General features: G+C 40.3%; 1 protein-coding gene and 1 long non-coding RNA gene across 11 annotated transcripts in view; one reads left to right on the top strand and one right to left on the bottom strand.

The window, feature by feature from the left end:
- RTP1 (receptor transporter protein 1) overlaps positions 1-13975 on the top strand; it is a 48818-nt gene that overhangs the window by 27463 nt on the left and 7380 nt on the right. The window lies entirely within an intron of this gene.
- LOC112585223 overlaps positions 1-13975 on the bottom strand; it is a 35144-nt gene that overhangs the window by 16097 nt on the left and 5072 nt on the right. The window contains exon 2 of the long non-coding RNA XR_003109685.3: positions 13745-13927. This is a non-coding gene — a long non-coding RNA (uncharacterized LOC112585223). The remainder of the gene's footprint in view (positions 1-13744; positions 13928-13975) is intronic.

Raw genomic sequence — 13975 nt, 5'->3', positions numbered from 1 at the left:
TCTTTCATTAGGGTCTTATACTTTTCTGTGTACAGTTCTTTTGTCTGCTTAGGTAAGTTTATTCCTAGATATTTAATTCTGTTTGTTGCAATGGTGAATGGGATTGATTCCTTAATTTCTCTTCCTGATTTTTCATTGTTAGTATATAGAAATACAAGTGATTTTTGTGTATTGATTTTGTATCCTGCAACTTTGCTAAATTCACTGATTAGCTCTAGTAATTTCTGATACTATTTTTAGGGTTTTCTATGTACAGTATCATTTCATCTGCAAACAGTGAGAGCTTTACTTCTTTTCTGATCTGGATTCTTTTTCTTTCTTTTTCTTCTCTGATTGCTGTAGCTAGGACTTCCAGGACTATGTTGAATAATAGTGGTGAAAGTGGACACCCTTGTATTGTCCCTGATCTTAGGGGGAATGCTTTCAGTTTTTCACCATTGAGAATAATGTTTGCTGTAAGCTTATCATATATGGCCTTTACTATCTTGAGGTAGGTTCCTTCTATGCCCATTTTTTTGAAGAGGTTTAATCATAAAAATGGAATTTTGGGTGCTGAATTTTGTCAAAGGCTTTTTCTGCATCTATTGAGATTATCATATGGTTTTTATCTTTTAATTTGCTAATATGGTGTATCACATTGATTGATTTGCATATATTGAAGAATCCTTGCATCCCTGGAATAAACCCAACTTGGGATCATGGTGTGTGAGCTTTTTGATAAGTTGCTGAATTCTATTTGCTAAAATTTTGTTGAGGATTTTTGCATCTATGTTCCTCAGTGATATTGGCCTATAGTTTTCTTTTTTTGTGTTGTCTTTGTCTGGTTTTGGTATCAGGGTGATGGTGGCCTCATAGAATGAGTTTGGAAGTGTTCCTTCCTCTGGAATTTTTTGAAAGAGTTTTAGAAGGATAGGCATAAGCTCTTCTCTAATTGTTTGATAGAATTCTCCTGTGAAGCCATCTGGTCCTGGGCTTTTGTTTTTTGGGAGATTTTTTATCACAGCTTCAATTTTAGTGCATGTAATTGGGTGATTCATAATTTCTATTTCTTCCTCGTTCAATCTTGGAAGATTGAACTTTTCTAAGAATCTGTCCATTTCTTTGAAGTTATCAATTTTATTGCCATATAGTTGTTCATAATAGTCTCATAATCCTTTGTATTTCTGTATTGTCTGTTGCAACCTCTCCTTTTTCATTTCTAATTTTGTTGATTTGATTCTTCTTTTTTCCTTGATGAGTCTGGCTAAAGGTTTGTCAATTTTGTTTATCTTCTCAAAGAACCAGCATTTAGTTCTATTAATCTTTACTGATATTTCTTTCATTTCTTTTTCAATTATTTCTGTTCTGATCTTTATGATTTCTTTCCTTCTACTAATTTTTTTTTGTTCTTTTTCCAGTTCTGTTAGGTTTCCAGTAACTTTAGGTTTAGACAACCTAAAGTTGTCTATTTGATGTTTTTATTGTTTCTTGAGGTAGGATTGCATTGTTATAAACTTCCCCCTTAGAACTGCTTTTGCTGCATCCCGTAGGTTTTGAGTTGTTGTGTTTTACTGTCATTTGTTTCTAGAAATTTTTTTATTTCCCCTTTTGATTTCTTCAGTAACCTGTTGGCTATTTAAAAATGTATTGTTTAATCTCCATGTGTTTGCGTTTTTTACATTTTTTTTTTTTTTATGTAATTGATATCTAGCCTCATAGCATTGTGGTCAGAGAAGATGCTTGATATGATTTCAGTTTTCTTAAATTTACTGAGGTTTGATTTGTGACCCAAGATGTGGTCTATCCTGGGGGATGTTCCATGTGGACTTGAGAAGAAGGTGTATTCTTCTGCATTTGGATGGAATGTCCTGAAGATAATAATGAGATCCATCTCATCTAATGTGTCATTTAAGACTTGTGTTTACTTATTCATTTTCTGTTTTAATGATCTTTCCATTGGTGTTAGTGAGGTGTTAAAGTCTCCTACTATTATTGTGCTACTGTCAGTTTCTCCTTTTATGTCTGTTAGTGTTTGTCTTATGTATTGAGGCGCTCCTATGTGGGGTGCATAGATATTTACAATTGCTATGTCTTCGTCTTGAATTGATGCCTTGATCATTATGTAGTGTCCTTCATTATCTCCTGTAATCTTTATTTTAAGGTCTATTTTGTCTGACATGAGGATTGCTACTCCAGCTTTCTTTTGCTTCCCATTTGCATGGAATATATTTTTCCATCCTCTCACTTTCAGTCTATATGTGTCTTTAGGTCTGAAGTGGGTTTCTTGTACACAGCATATATATAGGTCTTCTTTTTGTATCCATTCAACCAGTCTGTGTCTTTTGGTTGGCACATTTAACCCATTTACATTTAAAGTAATTATTGATATATATGTTCCTATTGCCATTTTCTTAATTGTTTGGGGTTGATTTTGTAGGTCTTTTTCTTCTCTTGTATTTCTTGACTATATAAGTCTGTTTAACATTTATTGTAAAGCTGGTTTGGTGGTACTGAATTCTCTCAACTTTTGCTTATCTGAAAAGCTTTTTATTTCTCCATCAATTTTGAATGAGATCCTTGCCAGATACAGTAATCTTGGTTGTAGATTTTTCCCTTTAAGTACTTTAAATATATACTGCCATTTCCTTCTGGCCTGCAGAGTTTCTCCTGAAAGATCAGCTGTTAAGCATATGGGGTTTCCCTTGTATGTTACTTGTTGCTTTTCCCTTGCTGCTTTTAATATTCTTTCTTTGTGTTTAGTCTTTGTTAGTTTGATTAGTATGTGTCTTGGCATATTTCTCCTTGGGTTTATCCTGTATGGGACTCTTTGTGTATCTTGGACTGGATTGACTATTTCCTTTTCCATGCTGAGGAAAATTTCAACTATAATCTCTTCAAAAAATTTCTCATACCCTTTCTTTTTCTCTTCTTCTTCTGGGAGGCCTATAATTTGAATGTTGGTGTGTTTGATATTGTCCCAGCAGTCTCTGAGACTATCCTCAGTTCTTTTCATTTTTACTTTATTCTGGTCTTCAGTAGTTATTTCCACCATTTTATCTTCCAGCTCACTGATTCTTTCTTCTGCTTCAGATATTCTGCTATTGATTCCTTCTACAGTATTTGCAATTTCAATAATTGTGTTGTTTTTCTTTGTATGTTTATTCGTTAATTTTTCTAGGTCTTTCTTAATTGATTCTTGCATTTTCTCCATTTTGTTTTCAAGGTTTTTGACCACTTTACTATCATTATTCTGAATACGTTTTCAGGTAGCTTGCCTATTTCTCTTCATTTATTTGGACTTCTGTGTTTCTAATTTCTTCCTTAATTTGTGTAGTATTTCTCTGCCTTTTCATTATTTTTTTTTAAACTTACTGTGTTTGAGGTCTCCTTTCCCCAGGCTTCAAGGTGGAATTCTTTATTCCTTTTGGTTTCTGCCCTCCTAAGGTTGGTCCAGGGGCTTGTGTAAGCATTGTATAGGGTGAGATTTGTGCTGAGTTTGTTTGCTTGGTTTTCCTCTGATGGGCAAAGCTGAGTGAGGTGGTAATCCTGTCTGCTGATGATTGGGTTTGTATTTTTGTTTGTTTGTCATTTAAATGAGGTGTACTGCACAGGGTGCTACTCGTGGTTGGGTGAAGCCCAGTCTTGTATTCAAGTGGTTTCCTTTGTGTGAGTTCTCACTACTTGATACTCCCTAGGGTTAGTTTTCTGGTAGTCTAGGGTCTTGACATTATTTTGCCAACAAAGGTCTGTCTAGTCAAGGCTATGGTTTTTCAGTGGTCATGTATGGATGTGAGAGTTGGACTGTGAAGAAAGCTGAGTGCCGAAGAATTGATGCTTTTGAACTGTGATGTTGGAGAAGACTCTTGAGAGTCCTTGGACTGCAAGGAGATTCAACCAGTCCATTCTGAAGGAGATCAGCCCTGGGATTTCTTTGGAAGGAATGATGCTAAAGCTGAAACTCCAGTACTTTGGCCACCTCATGCAAAGAGTTGACTCATTGGAAAAGACTCTGATGCTGGGAGGGATTGGGGGCAGGAGGAGAAGGGGACTACAGAGGATGAGATGGCTGGATGGCATCATTGACTCGATGGACGTGAGTCTGAGTGAACTCTGGGAGTTGGTGATGGACAGGGAGGCCTGGCATGCTGTGATTCATGGGGTCGCAAAGAGTTGGACATGACTGAGTGACTGAACTGAACTGAACTGAAGGTCTTGAAGTCAGTGTTCCCACTCCGAAGGCTCAGGATTTGATCTCTGGTCAAAAATGAAGATTCCACAAGTGGTTTGTTATGATATTAAGTGAGATTAAATAACATACCCCAAAATGAACACCAGACAAATGACAATTACAAAAGCAGACAAATAATGATTAAAATAATGGAATATACACATATACACCCATAAGCAAAATAAAAACAGTCCAACAAAAATAAAGTACTGTAGATTGACCAGGTGAACAAAGGAAATCAAAAATTATATTTACCAGTTAAGAACAAAACGGACTAAAGCACAAACTGAAAAACAAAATTAAAGCAGGGTCCTAAGTGGGGAATAAAGCAATGAAAACAAAATTTAAAAATATGTTGAAAGGAAAGGAAAGAAAGAAAAGAAAAAAGAATAGATAAGTATAGTTAAACAGAGGTAGATGAAGAAGATTTATATGCATTAAAGATTAAATGCAAGAGGAAAAGAAGAGTAGGAAAGGCAAACAAAGGAATAAATGTAGAGAAAATATAATTGGTTTTAAAAGATTAAAAACTGAAATTAAAAAAGAAAAGAAAAAAAAGGAAGAAGAAAGAAAAAGAAAGGAAGAAGAAAAAAAAAGAAAAAAGAAAACTCTACAGAACTGCAAAAGCCCAATGTAGAGGCAGAGGTTTATAATAATAAAAAGTGTGACTGAATATTCACATATACATATACACCCATAAGCAAAATCAAAACAGTCCAACAAAAAAAAGTACAATAGATTGACCTGGTGAACAAAGAAAACCAAAAATTATATCTATCAGTTAAAAATAAAAACTAACTAAAGCAAAAAGGTCAGTTTTTATTCCAATCCCAAAGAAAGGCAATGCCAAAGAATGCTCAAACTACCACACAATTGCACTTATCTCACATGCTAGTAAAGTAATGCTCAAAATTCTCCAAGCCAGGCTTAGGCAGTACATGAACCATGAACTTCCAGATGTTCAGGCTGGTTTTAGAAAAGGCAGAGGAACCAGAGATCAAATTGCCAACATTCACTGGATCATGGAAAAAGCAAGAGAGTTCCAGAAAAACATCTATTTCTGCCTTATTGACTATGCCAAAGCCTTTGACTGTGTGGATCACCACAAACTGTGGAAAATTCTGAAAGAGATGGGAATACCAGACCCCCTGACCTGCCTCTTGAGAAATCTCTATGCAGATCAAGAAGCAACAGTTAGAACTGGACATGGAACAACAGACTGGTTCCAAATAGGGAAAGGAGTACGTCAAGGCTGTTTTTGTCACCCTGCTTATTTAACTTCTGTGCAGAGTACATCATGAGCAACGCTGGGCTGGAGAAAGCCAAGCTGGAATCAAGATTGCCTGGAGAAATATCAATAACCTCACATATGCAGATGACACCACCCTTATGGCAGAAAGTGAAGAAGAACTAAAGAGCCTCTTGATGAAAGTGAAAGAGGAGAGTGAAAAAGTTGGCTTAAAGCTCAACATTCAGAAAGCTAAGATCATGGCATCTGGTCCTATCACTTCATGGCAAATAGATGGGGAAACAGTGGAAACAGTGACAGACTATATGTTCCTGGGCTCCAAAATCACTGCAGATGGTGATTGCAGCCATGAAATTAAAAGATGCTTACTCCTTGGAAGGAAAGTTATGACCAACCTAGACAGCACATTAAAAAGCAGAGACATTACTTTGCCAATAAAGGTCCATTTAGTCCAAGGTATGGTTTTTCCAGTAGTCACGTATGGATGTGAAAGTTGGACTATAAACAAAGCTGAGCACCGAAGAATTGATGCTTTTGAACTGTGGTATTGGAGGAGACCCTTGAGAGTCCCTTGGATTACAAGGAGATCCAACCACTCCATCCTAAATGAAATCAGTCCTGAATATTCATTGCAAGGACTGACACCAAAGCTGAAACTCCAATACTTTGGCCACCAGATGTGAAGAACTAGCTGATTGGAAAAGACCCTGATGCTGGGAAAGATTGAAGGCACCTTCCTAAAATGCCCTCCAACACTGTGTTGATCCCTGGACCTGCTGTGGGGGCAGCTCAGATTCTAATCTGGTCCTACTCCTGTGTGTTCTTGCCTCCAAAGTCCACAGCTATCAGAATTAGTGCATTTTCTTTTTTGGGAGCTCTCAGTGTCCTTTTATATATTCCATAGACACAGAGTTTGCCTAGTTGATCATGTGGATTTAATCTGCAACTTGTTCAGCTGGTGGGAAGGTTTTGGGTCTTCTCCCTTAGTCACACTGCCCCTGGGTTTTAATTGTGGTTTTATTTCCACCTCTGCATGTGGGTCGTCCACTGGGGTTTGCTCCTGAAGCTTCCTTGGAGGACTTGGGTCTGTCCCAGTGAGGGCCAGGTGTGGAGGTAGTGTAGATGCTTGGCTTGCAGGGGTTCTGGCAACACCAGGTACTCAGGGGAGTTGGCAGCTAGGTCAGCAGGAAATATAGTGCTCTAGAAGGGTATGGCAACCAGTATTGGCCAATAGGCTCCAGTATTCTTCAATGGAGAACCCGCCTGACAGAGAAGCCTGGCAGGCCATGGTCACCAGTGCTGCAAAGAGTTGGACACGACTGAAACAACCCTGCATGCACAGACACAAGACTTTTTTTGCCTGTGGTAGCTCTGCCCCAGTGAGGGCTGAGCATGAAGGTGGCGCAGCTGCTTGGCTTGTGGGGACCCTGGTGGTGCCAAGTGTGCAGGGACATGGACTGTCTCCATAGCAGGAGTTATGGCCCTATCAGAGTCTTTTTTCTAGCCTTTTGTAGCTGGCGATCAGAAGAGGTCTTTGGCCAGTCTTTCTCCATAGCTTCGCCCGTTCAGGCATTTAGAGGGCTGCCTTGCCTGGGGTCCTTCTCTGTTGTCTGGAGCATCAGGCACATAGAGGGGACCCCCTGGCTGGGGTCCTACCCTGTGGATTGGTGTGTCAGGCACTTAAAGGGGCACTCTGGGTGGGTTCCTACTCTGTAGTTCTGTGCGTCAGGTGTTTGATGGGCCAGCCTCTCTATTGTTGAGCTGCTGACGCTGGCCTGTGGGGAGAGAAAGGCTATGGTGATGGCTCCACCTCCTAAGCATGACTCAGCATATCGCCTTGCTTCCATGGCTGCCTGGCTTTCCTCCACAGGCACTTCCCACCACAGCCTCCTCCCGCACATGCCCTCAATCCATCTCTCCACAGGCAACAGCAGCCCTCACCTTGGGATTGCTCCACAATCCCTAAACTCCAACTCCCAGCCACTGCACCTTCCAGGGGACCTGCATCCCTGTCCGGGGTATGTATGGCTGAGGCAAGGACTATTTGATTCTCATTCCATTTAGGCTGCCACCGATCAGCTGTTTCACTCTCAACCTTAAATGTTTCTCCTCTGACTCAGACAATTGCCCTGATGTGGGAATCAGACCCCTGATTCCCCCACCCACCGAGGGCAGGTCCAGTCCTACTAACATACCTGTTTTTCCCTCTAGTTCCTTCATCCTACTGAGTTTTGCATGGATCTATATATTCTTTTCCACTCATCAGGTACTCCTGTCCACTCTCAGCTGGTGTTCTGCATGCACTTCTGTGTCTGAAGGTGTATTCCTGAAGTATCTGTGGAGAGAGATGTACTCCACGTCCACCTACTCCTCTGCCATCTTATTCTCCTAGGTGGGGTTTGAAGAGGGAAATCCTACCTTTGCCAGAGCTTTAGGTGTTTCATGTAACTGTGGGCCCATAAGTGGTTAGGACAAAGAAGAAACTTACAGATATGTGGTACAATTCTATTAACCTTAGGGTCACAGAAATGTAGGACCAGAGAGGTCAGCTTCTCTGGGTAACATAGCAAGTCAGTGACAGAATGGAGACCCACCCCCCCTCAGTTTTTCTTGCTCTCATTCATTCCACAATCTTTCTACTTCTCTCTCTTCTTGTAGTTTCTGAGAATTTATATATGTAGATATGTACTGAATATCATATTATATATAATATGCAGGGGTATGTGGCACCATATAGTCAGACAAGAGGCCAGTTGCTTCCAGAAGCAGGTCAGGTGTCCCAGATGTTAAAATGCAATTCAGTCAAACAATGGCAAAGAGTCCAAAGAAAATAGTCAAGGTAACATTTACGTTGAAATGGCTATGCATGCCAAAATCCTTCTCAGTCAGGCACAAGTGGTCTGGGTACTGCCTGGGTCACTATAACCCATGAGCTCACTCTGGGGCAGACTTGGCTCATTCTGGGCTGGTGTGTTAATCTGTTTGAGCCTTCTAGACTTGTTCCCCATGGGCACTCAGATAAGGGGCTGAGAGAGGGATAACTTAGGAGTTTGGGATTAACAGATACACACTACTATATACAAAGTACATAAACAACAAGGACCTATGTATAACACAGGGAACTATGTTCGATATCCTGTAATAACCTATGGTGGAAAAGAATCTGAAAAATTACAGATATATATGTATAACTGAATCACTTTGCTGTACAGCTGAAACTAACATGACATTGTAAATCAATGGCACTTCAATTTTAAAAAGAGGCGGGGTTCATTTTCTATCTCCTTCACTCTGGCCCTGTGATTGCTTTGACCAACAGAATATGATAGGAATGATATTCTGGGATTTCTGACCCCAGACTTAAGAGGACTGGCAGCTTCCATTTCCTTCCTCTTGGAATGCTCCTTCCTGGAAACCATCCACCATGCAATGAGGAAGCCTAAGTAGCTGAGGAATGCCATAATAGTGAATAAGGAATTCTGAAAGTCCACAAGTGCCAGAGCATTATGAAGAAGGAAGAGAAACCTATATCCATAGTACTTGTCTATTTTGGTTAAAAACAAAGTTCTACCTATTTTCATTTCCCTGATGGAAATGGTCAAGTATAATCAAACTGCCACCAGTTTGATTAACTGGTGGTTAACTGGTTCCCCATGGGACTGTGCCCCCAGTCAAGGGTTCAGTGTTGATCTCTGCTCTTCTCATTTGGACACTCAGCAGTGAGCCTAGAGAATACCTTATTTGCCACTATGATATTCTGCATAGCATTGCTTGGGTTTATGCTCACAGAATTCATTTGTCTTACTAAATATCCCATCACTCTAAAGCGACTGACCTGAATAAACAGTGGGAGGCCTTTGGAAGACTCAGTTATAGAGCCATCTAGGTGACCTTGCAGGGCTTCCCTGGTGGCTCAGATAGTAAAGAATCTGGCTGCAATGCAGGAGAGCTGAGCTTGATACCAGGGTGGGGAATATCCCCTGGAGAAGGGAATGACAACCTACTCCAGTATTCTTGCCTGAGAAATTCCATGGACAGAGGTGCCTGGTGGGCTACAATACATGGGGTCACTAGGATTTGGACACAACTGAGCGACTAACACACAGCTGACCTTGTAGGACTTGGGTATTATTCTCCAGGATGTGGCATATACTCTGAATTAGCAACCAAGCTTTAGTGCTGTTTTCCTCAGGCTCAAGTATTAAGAGGTGGAAAAGCTCTCTCAAAATTACCTCTGATGGTACACTAGTGATTTTAGTTCAGTTCAGTTCAGTTGCTTAGTCGTGTCCGACTCTTTGTGACCCCATGGACTGCAGCACACCAGGCCTCCCTGTTCATTACCAACTCCCGGAGTTTACTCAAACTCATGTCCATTGAGTCGGTGATGCCATCCAACCATCTCACTCTCTGTCGTCCCCTTCTCCTCCCTCCTTCAATCCTTCCCAGCATCAGGGTCTTTTCCAATGAGCCAGTTCTTCACATCTGGTGGCCAAAGTATTGGAGTTTCAGCTTTGGTGTCAGTCCTTGCAATGAATATTCAGGACTGATTTCATTTAGGATGGAGTGGTTGGATCTCCTTGTAATACAAGGGACTCTCAAGGGTCTCCTCCAATACCACAGTTCAAAAGCATCAATTCTTCAGTGCTCAGCTTTCTTTATAGTCCAACTTTCACATCCATACGTGACTACTGGAAAAACCATACCTTGGACTAAATGGACCTTTATTGGCAAAGTAATGTCTCTGCTTTTTAATGTGCTGTCTAGGTTGGTCATAACTTTTCTTCCAAGGAGTAAGCATCTTTTAATTTCATGGCTGCAATCACCATCTGCAGTGATTTTGGAGCCCAGGAACATATAGTCTGTCACTGTTTCCACTGTTTCCCCATCTATTTGCCATGAAGTGATAGGACCAGATGCCATGATCTTAGCTTTCTGAATGTTGAGCTTTAAGCCAACTTTTTCACTTTCCTCTTTCACTTTCATCAAGAGGCTCTTTAGTTCTTCTTCACTTTCTGCCATAAGGGTGGTGTCATCTGCATATGTGAGGTTATTGATATTTCTCCAGGCAATCTTGATTCCAGCTTGGCTTCCTCCAGCCCAGCGTTGCTCATGATGTACTCTGCACAGAAGTTAAATAAGCAGGGTGACAAAAACAGCCTTGACGTACTCCTTTCCCTATTTGGAACCAGTCTATTGTTCCATGTCCCATTCTAACTGTTGCTCCCTGACCTGCATACAGATTTCTCATGAAGCAGGTCAGGTGGTCTGGTATTCCCATCTCTTTCAAGAATTTTCCACAGTTTGTGGTGATCCGCACAGTCAAAGGCCTTGGCATAGTCAATAAAGCAGAAATAAATGTTTTTCTGGAACTCTCTTGCTTTTTCGATAATCCAACGGATGTTGGCAATTTGATCTCTGGTTCCTCTGCCTTTTCTAAACCAGCCTGAACACCTGCAAGTTCATGGTTCATGTACTGCTGAAACCTGGCTTGGAGAATTTTGAGCATTACTTTACTAGCATGTGAGATAAGTGCAATTGTGCAGTAGTTTGAGCATTCTTTGGCATTGCCTTTCTTTGGGATTGGAATGAAAACTGAGCTTTTCCAGTCCTGTGGCCACTGCTGAGTTTCCAAATTTTCTGACATATTGGGTGCAGCACTTTCACAGCATCATCTTTAAGGATTTGAAATAGCTCAGCTGGAATTCCATCACCTCCACTAGCTTTGTTCATAGGGATGCTTCCTAAGGCCCACTTGACTTCAAATTCCAGGATGTTTGGCACTAGATGAATGATCATACCATCATGATTATCTGGGTTGTGAAGATCTTTTTTGTATAGTTCTTCTGTGTACTCTTGCCACCTCTTCTTAATATTTTTTGCTTCTGTTAAGTCCATACCATTTCTGTCCTTTATTGTGCCCATCTTTGCATGAAATATTCCATTGGTATCTCTAATTTTCTTGAAGAGATCTCTAGTCTTTCCCATTCTATTGTTTTCCTCTATTTCTTTGTATTGATGGCTGAGGAAGGCTTTCTTATCTCTCCTTACTATTCTTTGGAACTCTACATTCAGATGCTTATATCTTTCCTTTTCTCCTTTGCTTTTCACTTCTCTTCTTTTCACAGCTATTTGTAAGGCCTCCTCAGACAACCGTTTTACCTTTTTGCATTTCTTTTTCTTGGGGATGGTCTTGATCCCTGTCTCCTGTACAATGTCACAAACCTCTGTCCACAGTTCATCAGGCACTCTATCAGATCTAGTCCCTTAAATATATTTCTCACTTCCACTGTATAATCGTTAAGGGATTTGATTTAGGTCATACCTGAATGGTCTAGTGGTTTTCCCCACTTTCTTCAATTTAAGTCTGAATTTGGCAATAAGGAGTTCATGATCTGAGCCACCATCAGCTCCCGGTCTTGTTTTTGCTGACTGTATAGAGCTTCTCCATCTTTGGCTGCAAAGAATATAATCAATCTGATTTTGGTGTTGGCTATCTGGTGATGTCCACGTGTAGAGTCTTCTCTCGTGTTGTTGGAAGAGGGTGTTTGCTATGACCAGTGCTTTCTCTTGGCAAAACTCTATTAGCCTTTTCCCTGCTTCATTCTGTATGCCAAGGCCAAATTTGCCTGTTACTCCAGGTATTTCTTGACTTCCTACTTTTGCATTCCAGTCCCCTATAATGAAAAGGACATCTTTTTTGGGTGTTAGTTCTAGAAGGTCTTGTAGGTCTTCATAGAAACGTTCAACTTCAGCTTCTTCAGTATTACTGGGTGGGGCATAGACTTGGATTACTGTGATATTGAATGGTTTGCCTTGGAAATGAACAGAGATCATTCGGTTGTTTTTGAGATTTCAGTGATTAGTTAGTGATTTTAGTTAGAGTTTTTTGTTTGTTTGTTTTTGGTTTACTCTTTGCTTCCTATCTGCCACAACTTTGGACTCTGCTGGTTCAGAGGTCTTGGTTTCCAAGGGAGGAATGTTTCCATCAAGGAAGAAAAAAATGGTTTAATTAGGTGGAAGTTGAGATTACCACCTGGGCTCTTTATACCAGCAAATCAACAGATCATGGAGGGGCTTACTATTTGGGTTCAGAAAAGGTAGGTCATTTTAGGAAGGACAATTCTTTGTTATGGAAATGTCAGGTGTATTTAGATCCTTGGTCTCCAGGCACTGTGTGCCAACAGAAACGTCTAGTCATTGATCCAACCAGAAACATACCCTCTCCTTCCCAAATGCCCTTTAGGGATATGGAATTGTTCATGGTTGAGAATCACTTGTCATTAGTGTGTTATTTTAAGAGTGAGGATATTTATTTTTATAACATTTTGATAAGCAATAATAGAATAATAAACTTCAGGAAATATTTCTGCTTGAGCCAAATACCAAATTAGAGACATGGTTTTCTTCCTTCTTTCTCCCCCACTGCCACACTATTTTCTACTTGGGGATTTAGCTTTAAACTATTTAATGGATTTAAATTGTGATCACAAACTTTGAGAAACTGGTCAAGGTGATGCCATTGGCTTTAAAGACATCTATATTTGAGACAGGCTGGGACAAGGGCCCCTTTGCTGCAGTGCTTACAGCTGGACAAACATACCCTCAAGCAAAAAAAAAAAAAAAAAAAAAAAATGAAGAAACTATAAGGGGCTAAAAACAATTGCAGGCATGTGCAGTTGGGGCAAATTATGAACATCAGGATATGAAAAGACCAAAAGCCCACTGCCACTTCAGACGGGTTCAAAGCAAAAGCAAGGTTCTGTGCATGCCCCTTGCCCTTAGTACAAGGGTCAAACTACCTAAGCTACCCCTCTGGCACGAGCCCTGGACCCACCCCATACAAAGAACTAGCTCATTGCTCCCTTCAGGGAATGAGCAAGAGAACCCCTTACTTGTTTCTACCCATTCCTGCTGTAGCACAAGTCCCAGCAAAGCCTTGCCTGAATTTTTCCTCTGGCCTCTTATCAATTTGTATTGATTAAAGTCCAAGAATCCTGATGCTAAAAGACTGGCAATCTCTAAATTGTGGATTTCATGGCATCAGAGTTCATTTGACAGAGAGCAAGTTGCAATACAGTAGGGTTATTTGCCTTGATAGAAATATTATTATATTAGAGAAAATATTCTCCTATACAGAAGGATGTATTACATAGAGCTCCACAATAGTAAGCTCAGGTTCTAAATTAAACTTAATTTGTGCCAATGGGAATTGCATCAGCTGGTTACACACACACATGTGGACACACGCACACACACACAAACACACACACAACTCTGGTGATTCTTACCTTCTGTGTTCTTGTCTTTCATCATAATGTTTATTGTAGCAACAACTGCAAAATACTTCTAGAGAATTTGTTCCTGATATCAGGTAATACACTTTGGTTTCACAACGAGTTCACAGAAGCTTCTCTCAGCTTCATATACTTCCTGGAAATATCCTCAGTTTCCACTCTCTCCTTGGCCTGTGGCTGCAATGTAAGACAGCTCCTATCACACCTCTGAGGCTGGTTAGTCAG

The sequence above is a fragment of the Bubalus bubalis genome, chromosome 1 (assembly GCF_019923935.1).
Source record: "Bubalus bubalis isolate 160015118507 breed Murrah chromosome 1, NDDB_SH_1, whole genome shotgun sequence".
In the NCBI taxonomy this organism is placed as follows: domain Eukaryota; kingdom Metazoa; phylum Chordata; class Mammalia; order Artiodactyla; family Bovidae; genus Bubalus; species Bubalus bubalis.
Note: the sequence above shows the minus strand (reverse complement) of the source record. Positions and strands in the feature narration are given on the sequence as shown.